Genomic DNA, 12428 nt, shown 5'->3' with positions numbered 1-12428 from the left:
CTATGAAAAGTTTAACCACAGTGAGGCATGCTGTGAAGACAGTCCTGGAGGACTTGAGGGAAAGCTTTCAGATGCCATCTTTATACACTCAAGAAGTAGCCCTACCTAGTGCCAAGTCTTTTGATGGTTACTTGGTATAGAAAGATGAGTAAGACAATGTTCTTTTTCCTCAGGGAGTCCATCTCTAAAGAGAGAAGATAGATATGCAAACAAATTATTGTGAAATATGAAATATTCCCAAAAGTTTGGGAAATAAGGAAGGTTGTGCAAGCAGCAGAGTGATGATTCGAGGCCTAAGGGATGAAGTAGCCACCCCTGGGGGACTAGGGCACCCACTGGCTGGCGAATGTATCACCATGGTGGGAGGAAGAACCACGCTAACAGGCTGACATGTGGGGAAGCTCTAGTAGCCTGGGACTCCCTCGAAGGACTGGTAATGCACTGAAGGTGATTCCTTAAATCTTAACTACCTAGCCATTGGCTTGGGGAGTCCCAGGATTGCTCAGAGTTTGTATCGTTTCAAATCCAAGACCACTGCTCTTAATATAGAGTCCCCCAAATATACTCTGGTCAATTCTAACAGGCTGTATTGCCTGCTTTAAATTTAAATGATAAATTTTAAAAGAACAGAAATCTAGCTGTTCAAATAATGGTTAAACACAGAGTTTTGATGAAAAGAAAATGAAGAATTTTATCTCCCACATCTAAGCTGTGATTAGAAGTTTGCTCTAGTGTTTTCGGCATCTGAAAACACTACATCAGTATATGTAGGCTACTTCTTGAATGTATAAAGATGGCATCTGTTTACTGAATACATTACTGCTTTTTTTATGTTTTTAAAGGAGCTTTGGGATTATTGCTGCATTTCCTATCGAGTTAGTAACTGACATATAAAAATATTTAGTTGGCTGAAGTAGTAGATGATGATCAGTATTTCAAAAGATTAGTAGTGATTTAGAATGCATAGAGTTATTGCATTAGTTAGTTGGGAAGCCTTTTATTCTTATACTTCTGTTTTTTTTTTTTTTCTTGTTCATGAAGTTGAGTCAGCAAGAGAAGCATATTCAAATTAGACTTGTCATACAGAAAAAAAAAATCTGACTTTGTCAGGGTGGGTGGAGGGGAAAAAAGCAACTTTTTGTCAGTCTTTTGTATTTCAGCAGCTGGATTCATTGCTACCATGGTAACGGACCACATGATGAGGTGTATTAGATTGCTGTGTGTTGAGCACAAGGGGAAGAATGAACACAGCTTTTTATTGAAGTTAAAGGTTACTTTGGAGTTTCTTCTGTGGAAATGTGTAAGGTCAAATACTATAGTTTTCAGCATGTGTAGTACTTCAGAGGAAGAATTAGGGGCATGTTGGTGCATTTAACTACAAAACCAGGTAAGGTACAATTGAATCTATGAAACTGAACTCTCTGACTTCTGTCGCAGTGGCATAACTTGCTGGGTGGAATTTCACTGTCGCCTCCACCCCCACCCCCACATGGGCACAGGACACATTTCTCCTGCCCACCCCCCAGCTCCTCCACCTCCGGTTTCAGCTGTTTTTAATTTGAAAGTCTAAGATGTTGTGAAATGTTGTAGTTTTATGGTAATGTGTGTGTGTGTGTGTGTGTGTGTGTGTGTGTGTGTGTGTGTGTAAGTCAAAGAAAGAAAACTGCAAAGGAAGTAATAAGAATGCAATAACTGGTATCTTCAAATCAATGTAGACTTGAACAAAGTGTTTCCTTGTTTTGTTTTTTGAAAATGGTACACTTTTCTTAGAGGACACCATATTAGTGGCATTCATCCAAAGCTACTTGTCTCTTCTACTAAATTAAGCAGTAGGACAAAGTTTCCAGCATGTTATTGAGTGTGTTTATCATATGTGAGCTTTTGTTTTCCTTTCTTTCATCATATTATTGCCAGCTTCATCTAACATGAATAGTCCAGTTTTATCTATATTTTTTACAAAGTATATTATTTCTATTAGCATTCTAATCTTTTAGGCATCGTAGCTGTATGTGTGTTAGAGGATTTAAAAATAGAAGTAAATACAATATGGGTGAGTGTAAAATGAACTCTTTTGGTTAGAAGCTGGTAGGAACTGAATGTAAACAATCCAGTGTGGCTGTGTGGAGCATCAATTCCCAGAGCGCAGACGCCTTCTATGCGTTGTTTACATATCACCCTGGCAGCTTGTTTCAAAATGGGAGGCTTTGATACGCACAGAGCAAGTTAAAGGAGAACAATTTCTTTACTAATAACTTATTTCGATTACTTGTTCACGGTTTCTACTGATGTCTGCTGTTTGACTTTCTCATAAGAAACTTACTCTAATTTTAGCCAGGGGTTTACTTATGCAACTTATTTCCTCTTAGAACAGAGTTATCTTAGCAGCTTTTAGAAATAAAACCTAACTAAATAGTAGCAAAACCCTACTGTTATTCTGGTATATTCACTGTCCACCTGAAAAAGTGTAGATATAGGAAAATCTTTTCGAAAAATACATTCTTAGTGAACTAAAATCAGTTATGTGCCATTAATTGGTACCAATTAGTATAAAAGCCAATAAATCATCCCAAGTTTGTTCATACAGCCTGCTTTCTTACAAAAGGAAAACTTAGATTTTATTACATTTATTTATTCTCTGTGATTTTCATTGCTATTTCCTTAGTCTCTCGAGTTTCCATATGTCTAAGCCATCTTCTAAGTTTAAGCAAGGAGTTATAATCATTATTCAAAAAAAAATTATTTGCCATGATTTCAAATAAAGAGAACCGTTTCCATGATGACAGGTATCAAAAGCATTATAATAACACCTAACACTTGTAAATGCTCATGCCCATATCAGAATTTATTCCTTTCCTTTTCCCTTTGTTGTTTGACTACAAATGAACTATGAGCATGTCTTTCAAAGCATGAGATATTTTCATAAGCATAAGTTGTTATTACTAGAGAATAGAGAGTTTCTAAAAATTAGTGAAAGATGATACCTGGTAAACTATTTTAAAGTATGAAATTATTAAAACTGAAAATATCTGAGGTAGAAAGTGTTATGTTTTATTAAAAGAAAAATAAAAGATGGAAAGAAGAAGCAAGACACAGAGAGAGAAAACAAAAAATGAAAAGATAAATAAAAGGCACAGATAAAAGTGTAAATGATCTCTAACCCAAGTGTTTTTCTTTCTCACCAGTACTGGAAAGGGTTAAATCTCTATATGTCAGAGAAGAAAGTAGTATGGATGAAGGAAATTACTAAAAAGTATTATTATTTCACCATTCCATGTTTAAAATACATGATAAGGTATAGATAGTTGCTTTCTATTAATTGAAATGAAAAAAAAATTCTGTAGTTGGAATTTGTCTCAGTCTTTGTAGTTATGGGCTACCAGCCAGCTTAGACATCAGAGCTAGAAGTGTGTAAAAACCAATATATGCCCAAATTTCTGTGATCTTTATTCATCTGACATTAGGCCGTATGTACATAAAAACTTCCGAAGTAATTTTAACTGAGAGATCACAAGATAGGAGATTCTTTTATAGTTGTTTTGATATTTACATTCTTAAGAAGCCAAATTGACTTTTCAGGTACTTGCTTTAAATTGTAAATTTTGCCAAGATGTTTTAATTGTACAATGTTTGTTACAACTCTTGTTTAAATTAGGCTTTCTTGTTAATTTTAAATGATTGGTAGTTTTTCTTAACATTTTAGCTTAATCTTTAGAGCTGCTTAGACTCATAGGCCAATAGATAATTATCTGCAAACATTTACCTCTACTAAGGAGATACATATTTAACAGTTTTTTTAACATGATAAAAAAGAATCATATTGACTAAAACAGTATAGCCTCTTCTAAAAAATTAATGATGATATTTAAACTCCAAGACAATAAAATACATGAAGATCAAGCCAATGAATGATAACTCACTATCATCTAGATATTCCATTTTTAGGAGTTATTTTTAACCTATGATTTTATTAAGATGAATTTTATTATTGACTACAATGTAATTTTTGATATGAAAAGAATTAGACTTTTTTTAAGAACTCTAAGATTTTTCAAATGAAAAAGAAAGTAATGGTACCATAATATGATGATAAATGATATTAATGATTAATCTGGAGAATGAGATAGAAAGCTCTTGCCTCTTTATGTAGTAAAAGGCCAATGTTCTTAGAAGGAAAGTGGAAGTTTCTAATGAGTAGTATGATTCTCAGAAATTTACCTTCAAATTTAATTAATTCTATTAATCACATTTATAAATACTAGGAATAGAGGTGCTTGGTATATTATTATGAGATTTTATTATAAAATATGTTTGCTTTGCTAAATAAGCAATAGAGGCTGTCATCAAAATTGATTAATCATATCAAAAATTGTACAATGCATGGGTCAGTATCTGATAGGAAAAAAGAAGTAAACTCATTTCTAGGAGAGAACAATTTGTTATATTTTTAGTATACAAAGGGGCAATCAGCTGGTCTTCACTTTATGGTATTATTAGCTGGATATATTTTAGAGTGATATTATTATAATAATTCCCCACTCTCCAACACACATATTATAAAATGTTCACTAGATACCATTTTAATATTTTGTTTTTAAATTTTAAATTATTTATTTTAAATAAACTATTTTATATCTGAAACCTGCTAATTTTAATTTTTTTGGTGGTACATTTACTCAGAAAAATTACTTATCTCTACATATCCCTAACATAAAATACTGGATGGATTAGCGATTCCAGTATAAACTGTGTATCCATGAGCTAGTAGAAGAAAATATCGAACTTAAGATAGAAAAGGATGACCTTGAAGACACAAATCATAAAGGAATGGTACTATGAAAAGTTATTTCTTTTAGAAAATGCTACATGCAAAACTTAAAAGATAAATAGCAAATTAGAAACAATATTTTCAACATAAGTGAAAGAGAAAATGTAAATATCCATATTATGTAATGAGGTCTCATAAATCTGTAAGAAAAAGCACTTCCCTAATAATTTTAAAAATATCTACAAATTAAATGCCATTTTAATATAGAGCAACTATTTTTAAAAGGGGAAAGCAAAAGGAGGAGGAGGAGAGGAAATAATATCTTGTTTAGGAAGAGCGTGGAGAATGGGAGCACATATGTACTGCTATATACACATATACACTGGGTGCAGGTGGGGAGTTGATCAAGCTGGCAGTGTGTAGCAGAGTCTTTAAAAATCACATATCCTTGGACCCTACAATTCTACTATTAGGAATATGTCCTAACAAAATAAATAGTCAAACATATTTATAGAGTTTTTCATTGTTGTCATATTTGTAAGTATAAACAACGGCAGCCATTCTGACAAAGAAAATCCAAGAAATGAAAAAACACACAAGCTCATATTTCTTCTCTAGAAGCTATAAAGCTGTAAGATGTCACAGACATGGCTATATACTGGCCTAACTGTTGACTTCCCTACTCTTTAGGTTGAACATGTGTAGGCAACATGGTGTAGAAAAAGAGTCTTGGTTTAAAAATCAGAATGCCTGAGTCATGCTACTAACTAGCTGAGTTAATGTAAGTATACAAATATATGAAATTATTAAAACAATAATTTTAAAGAGTAGAAAAGTCTGTGAATCCCTTTACCCATCTATATGTGTTTATCTTCACAGTTGATTTGCAAATAAGAAGTCCCATATCAAGTGGGAAGGATACATTTTTATAATTTCACTGAAATGCAGTACCAAATGGTAAAATCTGGAATGCCTTGACTGTGAGAGAATATAATAAAGTATTTTAAATAGGATATACATTCCAATTATTATTTTTTGAAATTTATTCTAAAGAAATTTCTGCTCATATAAGGATGGGCAGAGGATGACTGGGCTTGAATAACTGGACCACACCCTACATTTAGGTGTGGTGGAGAAGCATAGCTCCAGAGCAGTGCTGTTCAAAATTCCGTGATGCTAGAAATGTTCTCTATCTGCATAGTCCAATATAGTAACTACTTGCCACATGTGGCTATTAAGCACTTGAAAGGTAGCTAGTGCAACTGATGAAACAGATTTCAAATTTTATTTAATGCTAAGTAATTGACATAACCACATGTGTCTAGCGCTATCTTATTGGACAGTGACACTCTAGAATTAAGCACAGCAAATCGGGTCTTTTATTTAATGTTGGGGATTTATTTCAAGCACCTCTGATAAATCAGGATGATATACACAGGACAAGAAGGTGAGTATTCTTTTGAAATTTCCCTTTCATCCAGTGAAAGCCCTTGATTCTAGTGACTTCAAGTCCAAGATTTTCCAGAGAAATGTTGGTCTCAAGTAGTCTGTAGTTTTGTTTACTTAAGAATTCTAATGCTCATTCATTTTCTCATTTATTGAAAAAAAAACTCTTATATTGAATATATTTGTATTAGACACTTGACATTGAAAAGATAGCAGTAGTGCAGAGTTCCTGGATTCATGAATTCCTTGGAATTTGCTTAGGAGTAAATGGTGCAGAGCACATATTACATAGGGGATAGAAAATGCTTTGTGGTGAAGGAAGCACTGGGATAAACCTTAAAGAAATAGCAAGTGTTCAATAGGAGGCTGGGGAAAGGAGGATCTGGAGGGATGAAATAGCATGAAAAAAGCAGGGAGAGACGAGAATCAGAAATATCTGGAAATGTAATAATGGCAGCAGCACAGAAAAAAGACTGGAGAGAGGCCATGTTGTATAGACAAAAATGAGTCCAGAAGTTAATGCTGCAATCCAGAACAAGGACGAGGGAGGTTCTGAGCTAAGGGGATGAAAGTGAATTTGAAAAGGAGTAGACTTGAGAGGTGTTTTGTCTGTTGCCTCTTTTTACAACAAGTCTGGTACAGAACATCTGATATATCTTTTAAGTTCACCTGAAAATTGTCAATTACTTCATACAATGCTAAAGCAGGATTGTTGTGGCCAAAGAAACTGAGCATGTCTTATAATATGCAAGTTTTTCAAACAGGATCAACTTTCATAAGTCATCCTCTTGGAAGCAAGTACAACTACATCATCTATGTAGTTGAAATGTATGGCATATAACAACATTGTTTGGGGATGTAATGTAACTGAGGTGGAAACTTAATATTTATGAAACTTCCTCTTTCATTAAAATCTTAACATTCTTTGATTTTGACAAATAGTTTTTTATTTCTTCCCAAAATACAAGAATTTTGAAAGTATATAATTAGGCACCATTTAGAAAGGTCAAAAAAGCAATCTTCTAGTTGAATTTATGATTTAGGTACATTATTATTTTCCAGTCTTTACCCCATTTTGATGGATTTTTTTTCTCTTGGAAGTATATCCAGATTCATTTATAGGTTGGAAGACAGTAGAAGCTGTTATTCCAGCATCAAAGCCCCCACTGTTTTCCAATAAGAAGTTGCTTTTGATTTCTTCCAAAGCCTTATCACCACTACAGTCAAAAAAGAAGGGTAGAAAAATGCAGAGAAATGGTGGAGGAGGTGGAGTATGTGGCCTTGGCCATAAAGAGCTGAAAGGAGGCCGGGTGTGGTGGCTCATGCCTGTAATCCCAGTACTTTGGGGGGCCGAGGCGGGTGGGTCAGGAGGTCAAGAGATCAAGACTATCCTGGCCAACATGGTAAAACCCTATCTCTACTAAAAAGACAAAAATTAGCTGGACATGGTGGTGCACGCCTGTAATTGTGGCTACTCATGAGGCTGAGGCAGAAGAATTGCTTCAACTGGGACCTGGGAGGTAGAGGTTGCATAGAGCTGAGATCAAGTCACTGCATTCTAGCCACCTGGGCTACAGGGCAAGACTCCTCTCAAAAAAAACAAAAAAAAAAAACTGAAAGGAGAAAGGTATTACTGAAGAGTATGAGAGCATGGGCATTAGTCTGACTGTATGGAGGACTTTGGCAATAACTACAAGCCAGAGTAAGTGAGGAAAGAATAGAAGCTGTTTGGACAATGTGCTGACCATGTAGTTAGTTTCCATGTGTTGCATGACAGTAGGAAACCTGAACATACAGTAGGACAGAGAGGAGCACATCCTGTGAGAGTTCCATGAGTTCTCTGAATAAAATAGACTTTCTAAGTGCCAGATACTGTTCTAAGTAGTTTTTGTTTGACCTATTTAAGGTGATGAACCCTTTTCTCAGAGAATAGTCCTAGCACATGGAAATCACTGAAGAAATGTAAGTAGTGGCAGGGTGCAGTGGCTCACACCTGTAATCCCAGTACTTTGGGAGGCTGAAGTGGGTGGATCACCTGAGGTCAGAAGTGCAAGACCAGCCTGGCATCAACATGGTGAAACCCCATCTCTACTAAAAATAAATAAAAATAAAAAAATACTAGCTGGGCATGGTGGCACAGGTCTGTAGTCCCAGCTACTTGGGAGGCTGAGGCAGGTGAATCACTTGAACCAGGGAGGTGGAGGTTGCAGTGACCCCAGATCGTGCCACTGCACTGCACTCTAGCCTGGGCAACAGAACAAGACTTTGTCTCAAAAAGTTTTTTTTAAAAAATAGATAGGTAGTTATTATCTCTCCATTAATCCTCACAACCACCCCATGAACAGAGTACTTTTATCATCTTTATTTTATAGATGAAAAAATTAAGGCCCAAGAGGTTAAGTAATCTCCCAAAGAGCATGCAGTTAATCAGAGAGAGAAAGAGAGAGCTATATTTAATGAGCTCAACCACCACACCATCCTGCCTACTCTTAATCTATGTTAATTTTATAATATGTACAGAGATGATACTTGTAATGTGCTTACAAAGTGCCTGACATATAATAAACCTGCAAAAATGTTAGCAATTATCTTTATGTAATAAGATTTAGAAGACTTTCCAGTATTTATGTTATTCTACACGACACTGCTCAGAAATAGTGACAAGATTTTTTAGGGCAGCTCTGAATTTTTCTTATTTAAAGTGTTAAGAAAGCTTTGTTTAGGAGCATGCCCTTATAAATTGGAGAAACTCTCCTTCTACCCAAATACTATCAATCAGTTTGACTTCAATCGAAGTTTTTACCTCAAAGAATGGGTCTCATTGGAATGTTCTATGTAAACATCTATGTGGCTCTGACCTTCTGACAGAGAATGACTGCTGCTAATGGTACTAATGAGAGCAAATGAAATTTCCTTCCAAGCTTGGTATGTGAATAATATGTCAATTTGTTCATTGCTGTCTTACTAGGAATTAAATGCTCTGACATTTTTATAACCTAAGGGAGCTAGTGTGAGGTTGGCAGCCAGAAAAGGGAATCAGGCCAGAGGCTGGCCAAGGCATAGTCATGAGGGGGTGGAAGGGTAAGTCAAGGTCAAGCAGGTGAATCCAGACAGAACTCAACCAGACTCTAGAACAAAGTTGGGTTCAAAGTTGGGTTCTTATATCCTTTCCCTATAATGTGACCTAGGTAGGGATGGGTTGGTTATCATCCTCTGCACAAAAAAAAAAAAAAAAAAAAAAAAAAAAAGATAAAAAATTAGCTAGCTCTGAAATCTAACTGAAATGAGAAAGTCAATAGAAGCAGAATTAAAGATACTTAAACACTAAAGATACAGGCAATGCAAGAACAATACCTCTGTTTTACTGGATTTCCAGGGAGGGAATGACGCTGTTTGGGTTAAGACACAGGTGAGGCAGAGGAGCTTTGAGGACACTGTGGCTCAGGAGAGAAGACATGTGAGAAAGCTAGAGGGGTACTGCAGACTACACAGGAGAAGGGAAAGGCAAAATCTGGATTCTGAGTGATCAGTTGTCATCTGCTTTTGTGGCTCCTGTAGTTCCCTTTGTCTGTACCTGTGACCTGAGAATTCAGAGGATTTTCACCAGTGATGTTACTGGACAAGTGTGCCAGGCTGACCACCCAATAAGAGGACAAGGAAAAGAGAGTGGAAGGATCAGCAGAACTGTCACCACTCTGCTTCTGGGGTGTAGGAGCTGGGGGATGTGGGGTGGGGAATCTCTCTCTAGAGGTTTGTTCTGTGCTATGTTACCCCCATCTGTGACAGCTTTTTCTCCATGAGCTTAAATGGTGATGATTTTCTTCCAACTATTAGGGAATATGTTGATAATGTTAGTGATTCATAGGGTCTCTGAAATGATCTCTACAAATGTTATGTGTAGTTGCTTATCTGGAGAAGTAACAAGCTTTTATCAACCATAATAACTAAATTTGTATGGTGATTTACTGTTTGCAAAATATTCAATTACATTATATTTGAATCTCCCACAATTCTGGAAGGTAGATGACACTATCAATTCCTTTATAAGGGTAAAGGAAATCAAGCTCAATTACTTCCCTAGAGGCACTGGGTTTGATAGCAAAGCACAAATTTTAATTTACTGGTTTACTAATGCATGCTGCTTCATTTAACACCTTCTCGCCTTTAAAAGTAAAAATTTTCTCAGTGATAGCTATTTACCTTTAGAATTGCTATTACAAATAAAGAATTCTTACATTTACTCAGATTGTTCAGATTAAATCCTCTCTTTAAACATACTTTCAAGGTGGTTTATGTATACCATAGGTATTTAATAAGTGTTAACTGTTTGATTATTATTTCATTGTACTCCTCCAAAGTAATCATTCTGATTCTCACACATTGGTTAAAAGGTTATTTATTTTGGAGTAGAAGGGAATAGTCCACAATTACAATTCCCAACATGGGAAACTAATGGAAAAAAAATGTGACTTAGTTCTTTTTAACTTAAGAAAATAATCTAACCTCTAACATCTAAATAAGTAGACTTAAAATAACTGGACAAAGCCAGAAGGCAACAAGGCATCTTATACTTAGGCAAAACCAATCAAAGGAAATTATCATGAGCCCAAAAACTACTCTGCTTCTCATAACCATGAAACACCCAAACAATATACAATTTAATCTTGCCTATGAAATTCCCAGGTATATTCCTAGGCATGTGTTTTGTCTTTGTATTACACACTGTATTCTTTAAAACCTTCCCTTACCCAACATTGCCCTTGAGTGTAGCTATCTTTCTTGCCTATCTGAGACATCAAATATACTCTTTCCTTGGCCAAATCTCTGGGAGAGCCAGTGATTAAGGTCTGGGCAAGAGAAAAGAAGGCAGGGCATATGAGAGTCAGCAATAGAGTTTTCCGATTTGGTTAAACTGAAGCTCCTTACTTCAGCTAGTATTGCTGCTGTTTGGACTCCCCTTTCCTTATACTCTTTCTTAAAATGTTTTTAAAAAATTCAAATTGCAACATTTATTACCTTTCTCATTTAAAACTGTATAATCCTTTGGACTTAAATATTCTCATCTGATAGTAATGCTAAGATTTGAGATTTTTTGATTAAGTTAAATTTAGGCAGGTAAAGAATATTAAAATGAAGAGGAATGTCATTTACCAGCTATTAAATATATTATAAGCTATAACCACAATTAAGTTGAACTATAATTAAAGAGGGTGATAATATAGACAAAATGCTGGAGTATAAACAAATACTAGCATATGTATCAATATATGCTAGAGGAGGCTGCACATAGCAACAGGAAAGATTATTATTATGCAGTAAAATAGTATTGGGAAGGAAAGTATTTTCATTTATACTACAAAATGAATTCCAGGTAGATTAGAGTTAAATACTTACAATAAATCAAACTGTAAGGATTAATAGAAAATATACAGGGATTTTAAAAGAGCTTTATTATCATATAATTGACAATGAACTAAAGTATACAAATTAATAGGTTTTAGCACACACACACAGACACTCACACACACACACACACACCCTAAGCCATCTTTAGAATCAAGATAGTGAACATAGCCATCATCACCAAAAGTTTCTTCAGGCTCCTTGGTAATGCCTCCCACTTGTTCCTCCCCCATTCCCAAGCAACCACAAATGAAGTTTTAGTCACTATAGATTAGTTTGCATTTTCTGGAGTTTATGTAAATGGAATCAGATAATACACACTTTTTTGGTCTGGTTTCTTTCACTCAGTATAATTATTTTGTGACTCATTCATGTTGTATGTATCAACAATATGTTCATCTTTATTGCTTTATTTATTGTTCATTCATCTTTGATGAACACTGAGGTTCTTTCTGGTTTTTCACTATTACAAATAAAGCTACTATGAACATTCATGTGAAAATCTTTAAGCAGAAACATATTTTCTTTTCTTTTGAGTAGATGCCTACAGGAATTTTAAATGATCAATGAAAAGAAAAGGATTTTATAAATATAAAGATTAAAAGTTCATAATGGAAAATAATTATATTTAACAACATTAACATTTTAAATTCCCGCAACTCAAAAACATGCCTTAACCAAATTGCAGATTAAATGATTGTCAAAGAAACTATGTAAGTAGTAGCTAACAATAATAACAATTTACCATAAGCAAAGCTTAGAAAACTATCTAATGTATCAGTTAATCCTCACAATAGTCCTAAAAGGTAAACAC

General features: G+C 34.9%; 1 protein-coding gene across 36 annotated transcripts in view; it reads left to right on the top strand.

Moving 5' to 3' along the window:
* DTNA (dystrobrevin alpha) overlaps positions 1–12428 on the top strand; it is a 380851-nt gene that overhangs the window by 207022 nt on the left and 161401 nt on the right. The window contains exon 1 of one of the 36 annotated variants that reach the window (XM_032245340.1): positions 1084–1387. The exons of 33 other annotated variants lie outside the window; for them this stretch is intronic. The gene's annotated coding sequence lies outside the window, so the exon portion shown is untranslated. Of the gene's footprint in view, positions 1–1083; positions 1388–12428 lie in introns of those variants that run through there. 2 more of the 36 variants (XM_032245360.1, XM_032245364.1) reach the window with 2 other exon arrangements.

Source organism: Sapajus apella, unplaced genomic scaffold, assembly GCF_009761245.1.
Source record: "Sapajus apella isolate SASKATOON/1434 unplaced genomic scaffold, GSC_monkey_1.0 scaffold57, whole genome shotgun sequence".
In the NCBI taxonomy this organism is placed as follows: Eukaryota; Metazoa; Chordata; class Mammalia; order Primates; family Cebidae; genus Sapajus; species Sapajus apella.
The sequence above is the reverse complement of the archived record's forward strand: the minus strand, read 5'-3'. Positions and strand labels throughout refer to the sequence as shown.